Source organism: Cucumis melo, chromosome 11, assembly GCF_025177605.1.
Source record: "Cucumis melo cultivar AY chromosome 11, USDA_Cmelo_AY_1.0, whole genome shotgun sequence".
Classification (NCBI taxonomy): domain Eukaryota; kingdom Viridiplantae; phylum Streptophyta; class Magnoliopsida; order Cucurbitales; family Cucurbitaceae; genus Cucumis; species Cucumis melo.
Window position 1 is genome coordinate 31,325,371 of NC_066867.1, and position 11,034 is coordinate 31,336,404.

At 33.0% G+C, this 11,034-nt stretch overlaps 1 non-coding gene across 1 annotated transcript; it reads right to left on the reverse strand.

Moving 5' to 3' along the window:
* Window positions 1–2,092: 2,092 nt before the first annotated feature.
* On the reverse strand, window positions 2,093–2,175 carry TRNAL-UAA (transfer RNA leucine (anticodon UAA)). The gene has a single exon. It is a non-coding gene; the product is annotated as a tRNA-Leu (tRNA).
* Between the last annotated feature and the right edge of the window lie 8,859 nt (window positions 2,176–11,034).

Below are 11,034 nucleotides of genomic sequence, written 5' to 3' on the forward strand. Positions count from 1 at the left end.
TTAGTTCTCAATCATATTGTAAAAAGATTACTCTTTGTTTTTTTTAACCCTTTTACATAGTATTGTGTTGAAATAACTAAAATTATTTAACTACCAATCCAATGATATGTACATCTTTATATTACTAAAGTAAATTGGGTACAATATCAATATCCTCTTTATCAAATTAGAAATGAATCCCATGTTGAATTGTTTGTACATTTGTTAAGATATCTTTAGATTTAAATGCTAGGTTCTTCGATGTAATTTCTTAGTCATTTTGTCTTGTCATTTGAACTTTTCAAAAGATTCTATATTTATCTCCTTCAAATATTATGCCTAAGAAATTACACTTTACTTCTTTTCATTAATTTTCTTTTTAAATTATTCAACAAAAGTTAAGTATAAGTACATTTTATGTGTGCTTAGAAATGAGTAGCTTCACTTCCATAAAATTTATACAATGATCAAAATTTCCTCTCCTCAAATTATTGAAATTAGGAAATGCATTTTATATATATATAGACTTTGTGATCAAAAGATCAATTTTTTCTCCCCTCAAATTATTAAATGAAGGAAGTACGTACATTATATATGTATATATGTACACACATAAAAGGTTTAAAAATAATGCTTTTATAAACGATATGGTTTTTTAAATTAGATTTATTCGAAACAAATAAGGCCTTATTTTAATAACCATTTAATTTCAATTTTTTATCGTAAAAATTTAACCCAAAAAACCCTTCTTAAGTTCACTTGTTAACGTGGGTAGAGGTTAAAAATAATAATTTTATAACGGATTTCAAATTAAATGTGAATTGAAACAACTATATAACCATTTCGGTTTCTAGTTTTTTATTGTTAAAATTTAACCTTGGAAACTCTCCTAAGTTTATTTGGGTGTAAAATTTAACCCTAAAAACCTTCCTAAGTTCACTTATACGTCGCTGTGTGTAGGGGTTAAAAATAATAATCTTACATCGAAACAACTAAATAACCATTTCCTTTTTTAGTTTTGTTATTGTAAAAGTTTAACCCTAAAAACCCTCCTAAGTTCATTTGTATGTAAAATTTAACCCTAAAAACCGTGAGTTCTCTTTTCGTATTTTAAAGTTAACAATAATTTAAAAGTGTTTTAAAAAACAACCTACATATTTAAAAAATTATTATATTTCTTTAAAATCGGTTCTTAAAAAAGAAACACGACGTATAATTATTAATAAATAGTTACGAAAAATTGGTCAAATAGGCTTATGGACATAAATCTTTTTATATGAATGATAGAAAAAGTTAAAAGATGATAAAACATTTCAAATAATTTTAGGAACTAACAAATAAATAGAGGAGAGTTCATTATTGAAAGTAAAATTTCAACCTATATAATTGATTTGAAAAAGAGAGGGCCCTTTTACAAATTTGGAAAATATCAATTAAGAAGTGATAATTGAATTCAAAAAGGAAAATCTGACAACAACTATTGTATTGAATGAGTTTTGTTCATTTGTGTAATTAATATTTGGTGCTTAAAAAGGCAAAGGTAAATGATAAATAGTACAAAAGTACAATTTCCAATGCCTCCTTAAAAAGGTAGGTTTTTCCCCCATTTATTATGTTATATATATAAATAAAATCTATATATATATATATTATGTGATATCATGATATGAATGAAAGTAACATGTCATATTAATTATAAGGTCTAATATATATATTTTTTGTTTCCTAGGGGGAAAAAATGAATGAACAGTGTGGAGTTAGTAAAATTTTATTATAATAGAAAAGCTTTAAAAAGACACATCAATTATTTTGTCCTTGGTATTTGGCAACAAGAAAATCTAGATAAAATATTATTCTTGAAGGTTAGGCAAAGATTGATATTATTCCTTGCTTCCATTCTAAAGAAGAAAATGTATGGTTAATGTTTCTTTAATCAAGAGATTTTTAATCTTCATTGATTTTTGTTACTTTGAGAATATTATATGACTTATTATCTATAAACTAAACTAATGCTTCTTTGTTTGATCATAGTTTAACTAATTAATTGATGTATTTTATTTTTTGCTTTTGAAATTGATGACTTAAAAAAAAAACATTGATCGTATTATTGCATTGCAGACTGTGGGGTTCGAACCCACGCGCACTTATGTGCAGAAGATCTTAAGTCTTCCCCCTTAACCTCTCAGGCAAATCTGCTAAGTTTGTATTAAGAGTTCTAATAACACTTTGATATGAAATGTTCAAAGAAATTGATGAAATGTGGTGTGACAATGTGGTTAATGACAGATAAACAGAGGAATGGACAATTAGAGCATATTTGCGCCACGTTCTCGGAGGATTGAAGTACCTCCACGACGGCTGAATGTCGTTTTTTTTTTCTCTGCTTCATTGGCATTTACCGCGTCAAAGGTGGGTAGAGGTGAAGAACAGTACTCTCCGATGGCGGGGGGGGGGGGGGGGGGGGGGCATATATATCTGTAGATACAGCTCGACAAAACAATTAATGGCGGATTCGGAGATGCGATATTATTGATCCTAATTCTGTCACTAAAGTTGATCTTTTATGCTATATATGTGTGTGTGTGCACATCGAACTATTTTATTTTGTTCATGTTATTTTCTAGAGTAAAAATAAATATTGCAATGGAAAATTGAAGACAAATTTATTTCAATTACATTCAAAGAAAAATACAGTATTTAAAGTCTTAAAAATAACCACCCACTAACATCATGACCCTAAACTTTCTCCACTAACATCATGACCCTAAACTTTCTCCACTAATCAACATGACCCTAGACTTTCTCCATGATTACAAATCATGAATGACTAATTCCTAAGAAATAGGAACAAACTTGGACTAAATTAACTTAACAAAGATAAACACACATGAGCATGTTTCAATCCTAAAGCACTTTCTTAACACTCCTCCTTGCTTTAGGAGTTGCAAACACCAAGTTTTGACCTTAGAAACTCGAACTTGCAAGTAGGCAACGGTTTAGTTAATATGTCTGCAACTTGATCTTCTGTTTTGCAGTAGACAAGAATCACCTCTCCACTTTTCTGCACTTCCCTTAAAAAAAATAACTTGATGTTAAAATGTTTAGTCTTCTTATAAAACACAGGATTATGAGAAATAGCAATAGCCGCTTTGTTATCAACAAGAATCTCCGTGCTTTTCTTCTGCTCCAGATCAAGGTCAAGTAAAATTTTCCTCAGCCATAAAGCTTGATTGGCAGTAGCTGTTGCAGCAATAAATTCTGCTTCAGCAGTGGATTGGGCTACAATCTCTTGCTTTTTCGAGCTCCAAGAGAAAACACCAGAGCTAAGAGTAAAACAGTAACCTAAAGTGCTTCTCATATCATCAATGGAACCTCCCCAATCACTATCAGAAAAACCAATCAGTTTGAACTCCTTGCCCCTAGTGAACTTAACACCAAAATCACTTGTGCCTTTGACATATCGTATCACTCTTTTTGCTGCCTTAAGATGTAATTCACTTGCACAATGCATGAAACGAGACAAAATACTCACAGCATTCAAAATATCAGGTCTTGTTGCTGTGAGATACATCAAGCAACCAATTAAACTCCTAAAATATCCTTCATCAACTTTGTCAGCACCATCTTCTTTGCACAACTTCTCTTTTTGATTCATTGGAGTGCTTACAGCCTTACACTCATCCATCTTAAACTTCTTTAGTATTTCCTTTGCATATTTTTTCTGGCAAATGAAAACTTCACCTTGCCCTTGCTTGATCTCTATGCCAAGGAAGTAGGACATGAGCCCGAGATCTGTCATTTCAAACATCTTCATCATCTCCCATTTGAAATTTTGAATATGATCTGCATTGTTTCCTGTAACCAGTAGGTCATCAACATACAGTGAAACAATAAGAATGTTAGTACCATTGTGCTTAACATATAAGGTTGATTCTGATAGACTTTTCAAAAATCCCAAGCTCAGTAAATGTTCATCAATTTTGCTATACCAAGCTCTTGGAGCTTGTTTTAAACCATAAAGAGCCTTCTTGAGAAGATAGACTTTATTTCTTTCACCTTGCTTCTCACATCCTTCGGGCTGCTCAACATAAATTTCTTCTTGTAAGACACCATTCAAAAAAGCTGATTTGACATCCAACTGATACAATTTCCACCCCTTTTGTGCAGCTATTGCAAATAGTAACCTGATTGTGTCCATTCTAGCAACAGGAGCAAAAGTATCAGAGTAATCAACACCAAAGATTTGAGCATACCCTTTAACCACAAGCCTGGCTTTGTGCTTGTTAATCGAGCCATCAGCATTAAGCTTGGTTCTAAACACCCATTTAACTCCAATTACCTTCCTATCTTGAGGTCTGTCAACAAGGATCCAAGTTTTGTTCTTCTCTATCATTGACAACTCCTCCTCCATTGCAGCTATCCACCTTTGATCTTTCTTTGCTTCTGCATAGTTTGCAGGTTCACACACAGCAACATTGCACCTTTCATAAATATCAGAAAGCAACCTTGTTCCTCTCACGGAAGCATCATCTACTATTTCATTCTGCCTGTCATCTTCCTCTTCAATGCTTGAATCAAAAAACTTGAATTTCATCTTTTCCAAGGTCTGACCTTTCTTCTCTGCATCATCAAAGTTCCACTCTTCATCTTCCTCGAAGTGAACATCCCTGCTCACGACAATCTTTCCAGTTTGTGGTTGGAAAATTTTATAGGCTTTGCTGATAGAACTATAGCCTATAAAGACACCCGGTGAAGCTCTCCTATCAAGTTTGTCACGCTTGCTCTGTGGAACATGAGTGAAACACAAACAACCAAATACTTTGAGAAATTTCAATGATGGTTTGTACCCATACCATGCCTCAAATGGTGTCTTTTCCTTCAATGCTTTTGTGGGAAGCCTATTTTGAAGAAATACAGCTGTATTTGCTGCCTCTGCCCAAAACTTCTTTGGCAAACTCTTTTCATGCAGCATGCATCTTGTCATCTCCATGATGTATCTATTTCTCCTCTCACTAACTCCATTTTGTTGAGGAGTGTAAGGAGCTGTAAGTTGATGTTTTATGCCTGAATCTTCACAAAACTTGTCAAATTCTGCCGAAACATACTCCTTCCCATTGTCAGACCTTACCATTTGAATTTTGCAACCACTTTCATTTTCAACTCTTGCCTTGAACTTCCAAAAGACATGAGCAACCTCTGATTTAAACTTCAAGAAAAAAATCCAGCACATTCTGGTGAAGTCATCAATAAAAGCAATATAATAGAGACTACCTTTTAAAGAAGGTGTTCTCTGAGGACCTGCAACATCTGTGTGAATGAGCTGCAATTTTTGAGTGGCTCTCCAAGATGACTTGGGAAATGACTTCCTATTTTGCTTTCCAAAATGACACGCTTTGCAGCTTGAGATTTCTTCACTAAGCTTGGGAAAATCAAGTGCCAACTCCGTTAGTTGTAGCAGCCCTTGATGATGATAGTGACCGACTCTTTTGTGCCAAAGCTGTGTTTCATCTTCTTTGAGAGCAAAAACAGATTGCTTCTCCTCTAAAGGATTAAGTGAAAAACTTTTTCCTTTCATTTTTACTTTGAAAATATCTTGATTTGCTGCATCCTTAATCAAGCAATATTCATTTTCAAAAGTAACTTTAAAACCTTTTTCAATAAGTTGACCCACACTCAACAAATTTTGGTTAATGTCAGGTACAAAAAGAACATCTTGTATATGCTTTGTACCTTTACAACTGGCAATCGCAATAGTCCCCTTTCCTTTGACTGAGATGTAGTCTCCATTGCCAATTCTGACTTTGGTGATATTTGTTGGCTTCAGATCTTTAAACAACTCCTTGTCATGAGTCATATGGTTGGTACATCCACTGTCAATCAGCCAGCTTTCATTTGACTCACCACCCACGAAGCATGTTGCCACAAACAATTGATCCTCCTCCTCCTCCTCCTGATAAGCAATTTTGGCCTCTACACCTTGTTGTTGATTATTGTTCCTGCAAATTACAGCTTCATGCCCCATTTGGTTACATTTGGTGCACTTGGCGTTTGGTCTCCTCCAGCATTTAAAAGGAGGATGACCCTGTTTATTGCAATGTGAACAGGGAGGATAGGATCCCTTCTTGACTCCTGCTTTGTTGTAAGTTGAAGATTCTCTAGTAGAAATTTGATTCTTCTTGAAAAACTTCTTCTTCTTATTGTTCCTAACGTTCTCATGATGCTTCGCTGGCAAGGCTCCTTCAACAGCACCTTCTTGCCTCATGGCTCTTCTTTGTTCCTGCGCTTGCAAAGCATTGAGTATCTCTGCAAGAGTGATTTGAGTCAAATCTTTGGTATTTTCTAAGGCAGAAATAGATGCCTCAAATTTTTCAGGCACTGATACAAGAATTTTTTCTACAATTCTTGAGTCCTTGAACACAGAACCAAGTAATCTGATTTGGTTTGCAATGTCCAATAACCTAACAGAATACTCTTTAATTGATTCTGTTTCCTTCATCTTCTGCAACTCGAATTCTCGAATCAAGTTTAGCACACGCATTCCTTTGATTCTTTCATCTCCCTCATATTCTGACTTGAGATAATTCCATATCTCATATGCTGATCTCAGAGTCATAATTCTAGTGAAGATAGTAGATGAGACTGCAGCAAACAGACATGCCTTTGCCTTGGATTTCTTTGTCTTCTTCTCCTTTTGCGCTTTGATTTGTGCCATGGTAGGATTGTCTGGAAGAGCAGGAATTTCATAATCCTCTTCCACTGCTTCCCAAATATCCAAAGCTTCCATATAAGCTTCCATACGAACTGCCCAAACTTGGTAGTTGTCTCCATCAAATATCAATGGAGAAATTGAAGTGAAACTAGAACTTGTTATGGCGTCCATGACACAACAACTCACACTCACAGATCCCTTAAGAAGAGAGCTCTGATACCAATTGTTATTTTCTAGAGTAAAAATAAATATTGCAATGGAAAATTGAAGACAAATTTATTTCAATTACATTCAAAGAAAAATACAGTATTTAAAGTCTTAAAAATAACCACCCACTAACATCATGACCCTAAACTTTCTCCACTAACATCATGACCCTAAACTTTCTCCACTAATCAACATGACCCTAGACTTTCTCCATGATTACAAATCATGAATGACTAATTCCTAAGAAATAGGAACAAACTTGGACTAAATTAACTTAACAAAGATAAACACACATGAGCATGTTTCAATCCTAAAGCACTTTCTTAACAGTTCACTTCTGTTTTTCACGGTCTTCTTCTGCTTTTTTTTTTTTTTTTTTTTTTTGTTGTGTGTATATTCAAAACTTATGTGATCTTTAATCCTACAACGAGGTAATGTAATTTGTGAACCATAAACTATATCCTATACTCCTATCTGCATCTAGAAAAAGAAATATATTACTTGAAACAAACGGATGCATGCAACATTCTTGATACAGTCTAAAAATCAATTAATTATTTAAAAAGAATCTTTTTAGTCTATCGGCGAATTTAGTATAGGTCTAGAGACCATTTCAACTTTATACTCTTTATAATATATATATATATATATATATATATATATATATATATATAGCTAAAATAATATCAATATCAGAAGGCAGATCGATGATCTATGATTGAGATTAAAAAAATCTTGCAAGGAGAGATAGACCGCTACAGCCAAAATCAGCTCAAGAGTAATGCAAAAAAATTACTAAATAATAACTACTAGGATATCTATAAGATAATCAATATACATATGTGTGCGAGTGATTATATATATATATATATATATACACATTGAGTTTGTAGAGAGGAATACAAATTGTAAAGACTAAAAATAGAGAGAGGTAGAGAAAAAAAATTCTTGAAGAGGGAGAGGTTTAAAAAATTTGGGAAAGAAAGAAAATAGTAACAAGAACGTATATATATGAGAGTGAAAGTTTGAAAACAAATAAATAAAATTAGAGAAAAAATGATGGAAGTAATTGGCAAATTTTGTTTGGAAGAAAAATTTCAAAGGTTAGTTGTAAATATAATTAATTAGATCTAAAATATCAACAAACAAAAAATTGTATAATACAAAAAAAAAAAAAAAAACGTAGTAAAATTTATATTTAAAATTTTGAAAACCTTTCGGTGACAGACAAATCTCGCTATCATGGTTTAGAAAAAAAGCTTTCCGAACGAACTACAAGAGAAAGGTCTTTCCTTGATGATCCTCTCGTTGTCTTTTTTTGGCTACGTATGGCCTCTACTGGAGTGTCTACTTCCCTTAAAAGAGAGGAATCTGACTCCTAGCTTAGCGTGAACTCGGTCTCGAGGGAAGTCTTATGGCACTGCCCTATTTCCTTCTCGATATTCCATATTTGGAAATAGCAATCTAGTTGATCCGACTTTTTTTAAGGCTTAACCTAAATAGAGCTTCTGAAGTTAGAAGAAAGCATATATCTACCCAGATTGCGCCCTACTTATTCTGAGTGATAGCGGAAACCTAGTCCGTAGAAGGAGGATGATCGTTTGATTAAACCTGCAGTTCTCCTTTTCCGTCTTTTCAACTCATCTGGAGCTTTCTTTTATCCTTCTTAGTCGAGCTGCTTCGCACCTTTCCAGTCGCTTTGCTTCGGGCCTTGTCTTATTAAGCTAGTCTAAACGACTATTCATCCCCATTTTGTTTGAGAGGGAGGCTATGAAATAGCTCGACTGAATCAATGAACAAGGGTTGAGACATGAGTGCAACTCTCCTTTCAATCAAGCCTTATTCATTGAGGGAGGGACTTGTTTTTTTTTTTTTTATCCATATTCATTTATAGGAGAACTATTTGCTATTCTAAAAACCGAAGGACTTTGAAAATATGATTCATAGTCTGGAGGACCCGTCGGACTTGTTCATTCTACCATATTCATCTTGCGGGATCCCTTGCTACAGAAGCCTTTGAGGCTGAAATGAATCTCCTTTTTCAGGGTTTTCAACAGGGGTCGACAACAGCTTTGCAATGAGAGAGGGACTGAGACCTCGTATTCTCTTTGTTGCGGCAACTTTTAGTAGGAAGAGCAGGATAAGTTTTCGTATTTGAGAGAGAACTTGAACAATCGATACAAGGATCAGACTGTTGGATCTCCATCATAAGAAGAGAAATGGGGATCAGTCTAAGGAAAGGTTCCTTCCCTTCTCAGATCTTAGAGGAGGGGTTTAGGAGTAAAAGGGGCAGAGTGAATAGAAGCCGACCATTTGTACAAAGGCTTGAGAGTGAGAGATGGTGGGAAGTTGAGTTGCTATCATTCGCCATTGAATACCGAGTTCTACCTGTATACTCTTTCATCCGTACGACTTGGGAAGGAAGATGAAGGATTGAGAAAGTCATATGTATCCTTATTCGGTCTGAATATCTATCCCCAATAAGAATCTTCCAATGATATATTATATAGTATTAAAAGTCTAATTTCAATACAATCTATCACACAAATAGACTTCGTTATATTTACAATAATTTTTTTACAAAAGTGTTGTTATACATTTTGATTATTATTAATCACAAAATGTGTTTTTGTCCGATTAGCTGTAAATTGAATGAGTATATAACACACGGTGGATGTGTACAACACAATCTAGCATGCATTTCTTAAGATTTACAATGATCTGTTTTTACGATAAGACGATTATTAATTATTAATAATAATAATCCCCTAAGAAAAGATTAATAATAATAGTAGTACACTAAGATAATTTAATTTCTATGATAAAAATATATTTTATCACAACCTACAATCATTATATAATAATAATGAATGAGACAAAAAGGAACAAAAAGTAAGAAAATAGGAAATGAAGACACCTTTTTATTTTAACAATATTAAAAATTAAAAATAAAATCCTTCTCACTTTGTGAAAATAAATAAATCAATAAAACAAACCCTTCATCCATAACACATCATGCCTTCTAAAGGAAACTAAGGAAAAAATATAATTATTAGGTATTAGTATTATAAAGATTAAACAACTTAGCATTGTCCCCATAGTGGTATTTAATTTAAGAATTAAAAAAAGAAAAGAAAAAGTAAAATTGATGACATGGGGTTTGATTGGCATTTATAAAATTCTAAACACAATTATATATGATCATCAATATGTTTATTAACACTCAAGAAATGATTGTTAATTAACACATGCACACCTATATACCTACATACACACAACAATTATTAAGGTGGTTTCTTCCTATGCCAACCTCAACTTACTTCAACTAATACACTATTAACATCCCTTAATTAAAATTCCCAAACATTAGAAAGATGTTTACATAGAGGCCTAATTTAGATTTCTAACAACCATGTTTTTATTTCTTAAATATTTAGAAGTTCTCTAGTTTAATTAACGGTTAAAGCATCAATTTTAACTTTTAAAAATGTTGTTGTTTAATTTCCTATTTTTTGGCATGTATTTATCATACACACTCCGATGCGCATGGAGTGAGAAAATGTGGAAAACCTATAAAATTTAAGAGTAGATTCAAATTACCCGAATTATGTATTTAAAGAGGAGATTGACTTGTTTCATTTCAAAATTATAATCAAATCAATCCTAAGGATGGAGATTGAGGGACCTTCCTTTGGCTAGCTCCTTTTGCTAGTGTGTGTTCGTGTTTTGAAGGGTTCAAAAAAATGGTTGGTTGGGTGCTTTTGTTTATTTGAATATATATATATATATATATATATATATATATATATATATATATATATATATATATATATATATATATATTTTCGTTGTTGTTGTTGTTAATAAATGGGACCCATTAATTTGGTTTGGAAGAGTTGAGGTGGAAATATAATATGAGAGGCCCCCTCTCCCCCTCTCCCTCTCCCTCTCCCTCTCCCTCTCCCATTATCTTACCCAAGTTGAATGTCGGGCACATGCACCCCCTTTTTTTTCTTTTTTCTTTTTTTTTTTTTCTTTTTCTTATATATATATATATATATATATATATATATATATATATATTCCTTTTATATATATATATATATTCTTTTTCTCCCTCCATAATATTGTCGGTTTTT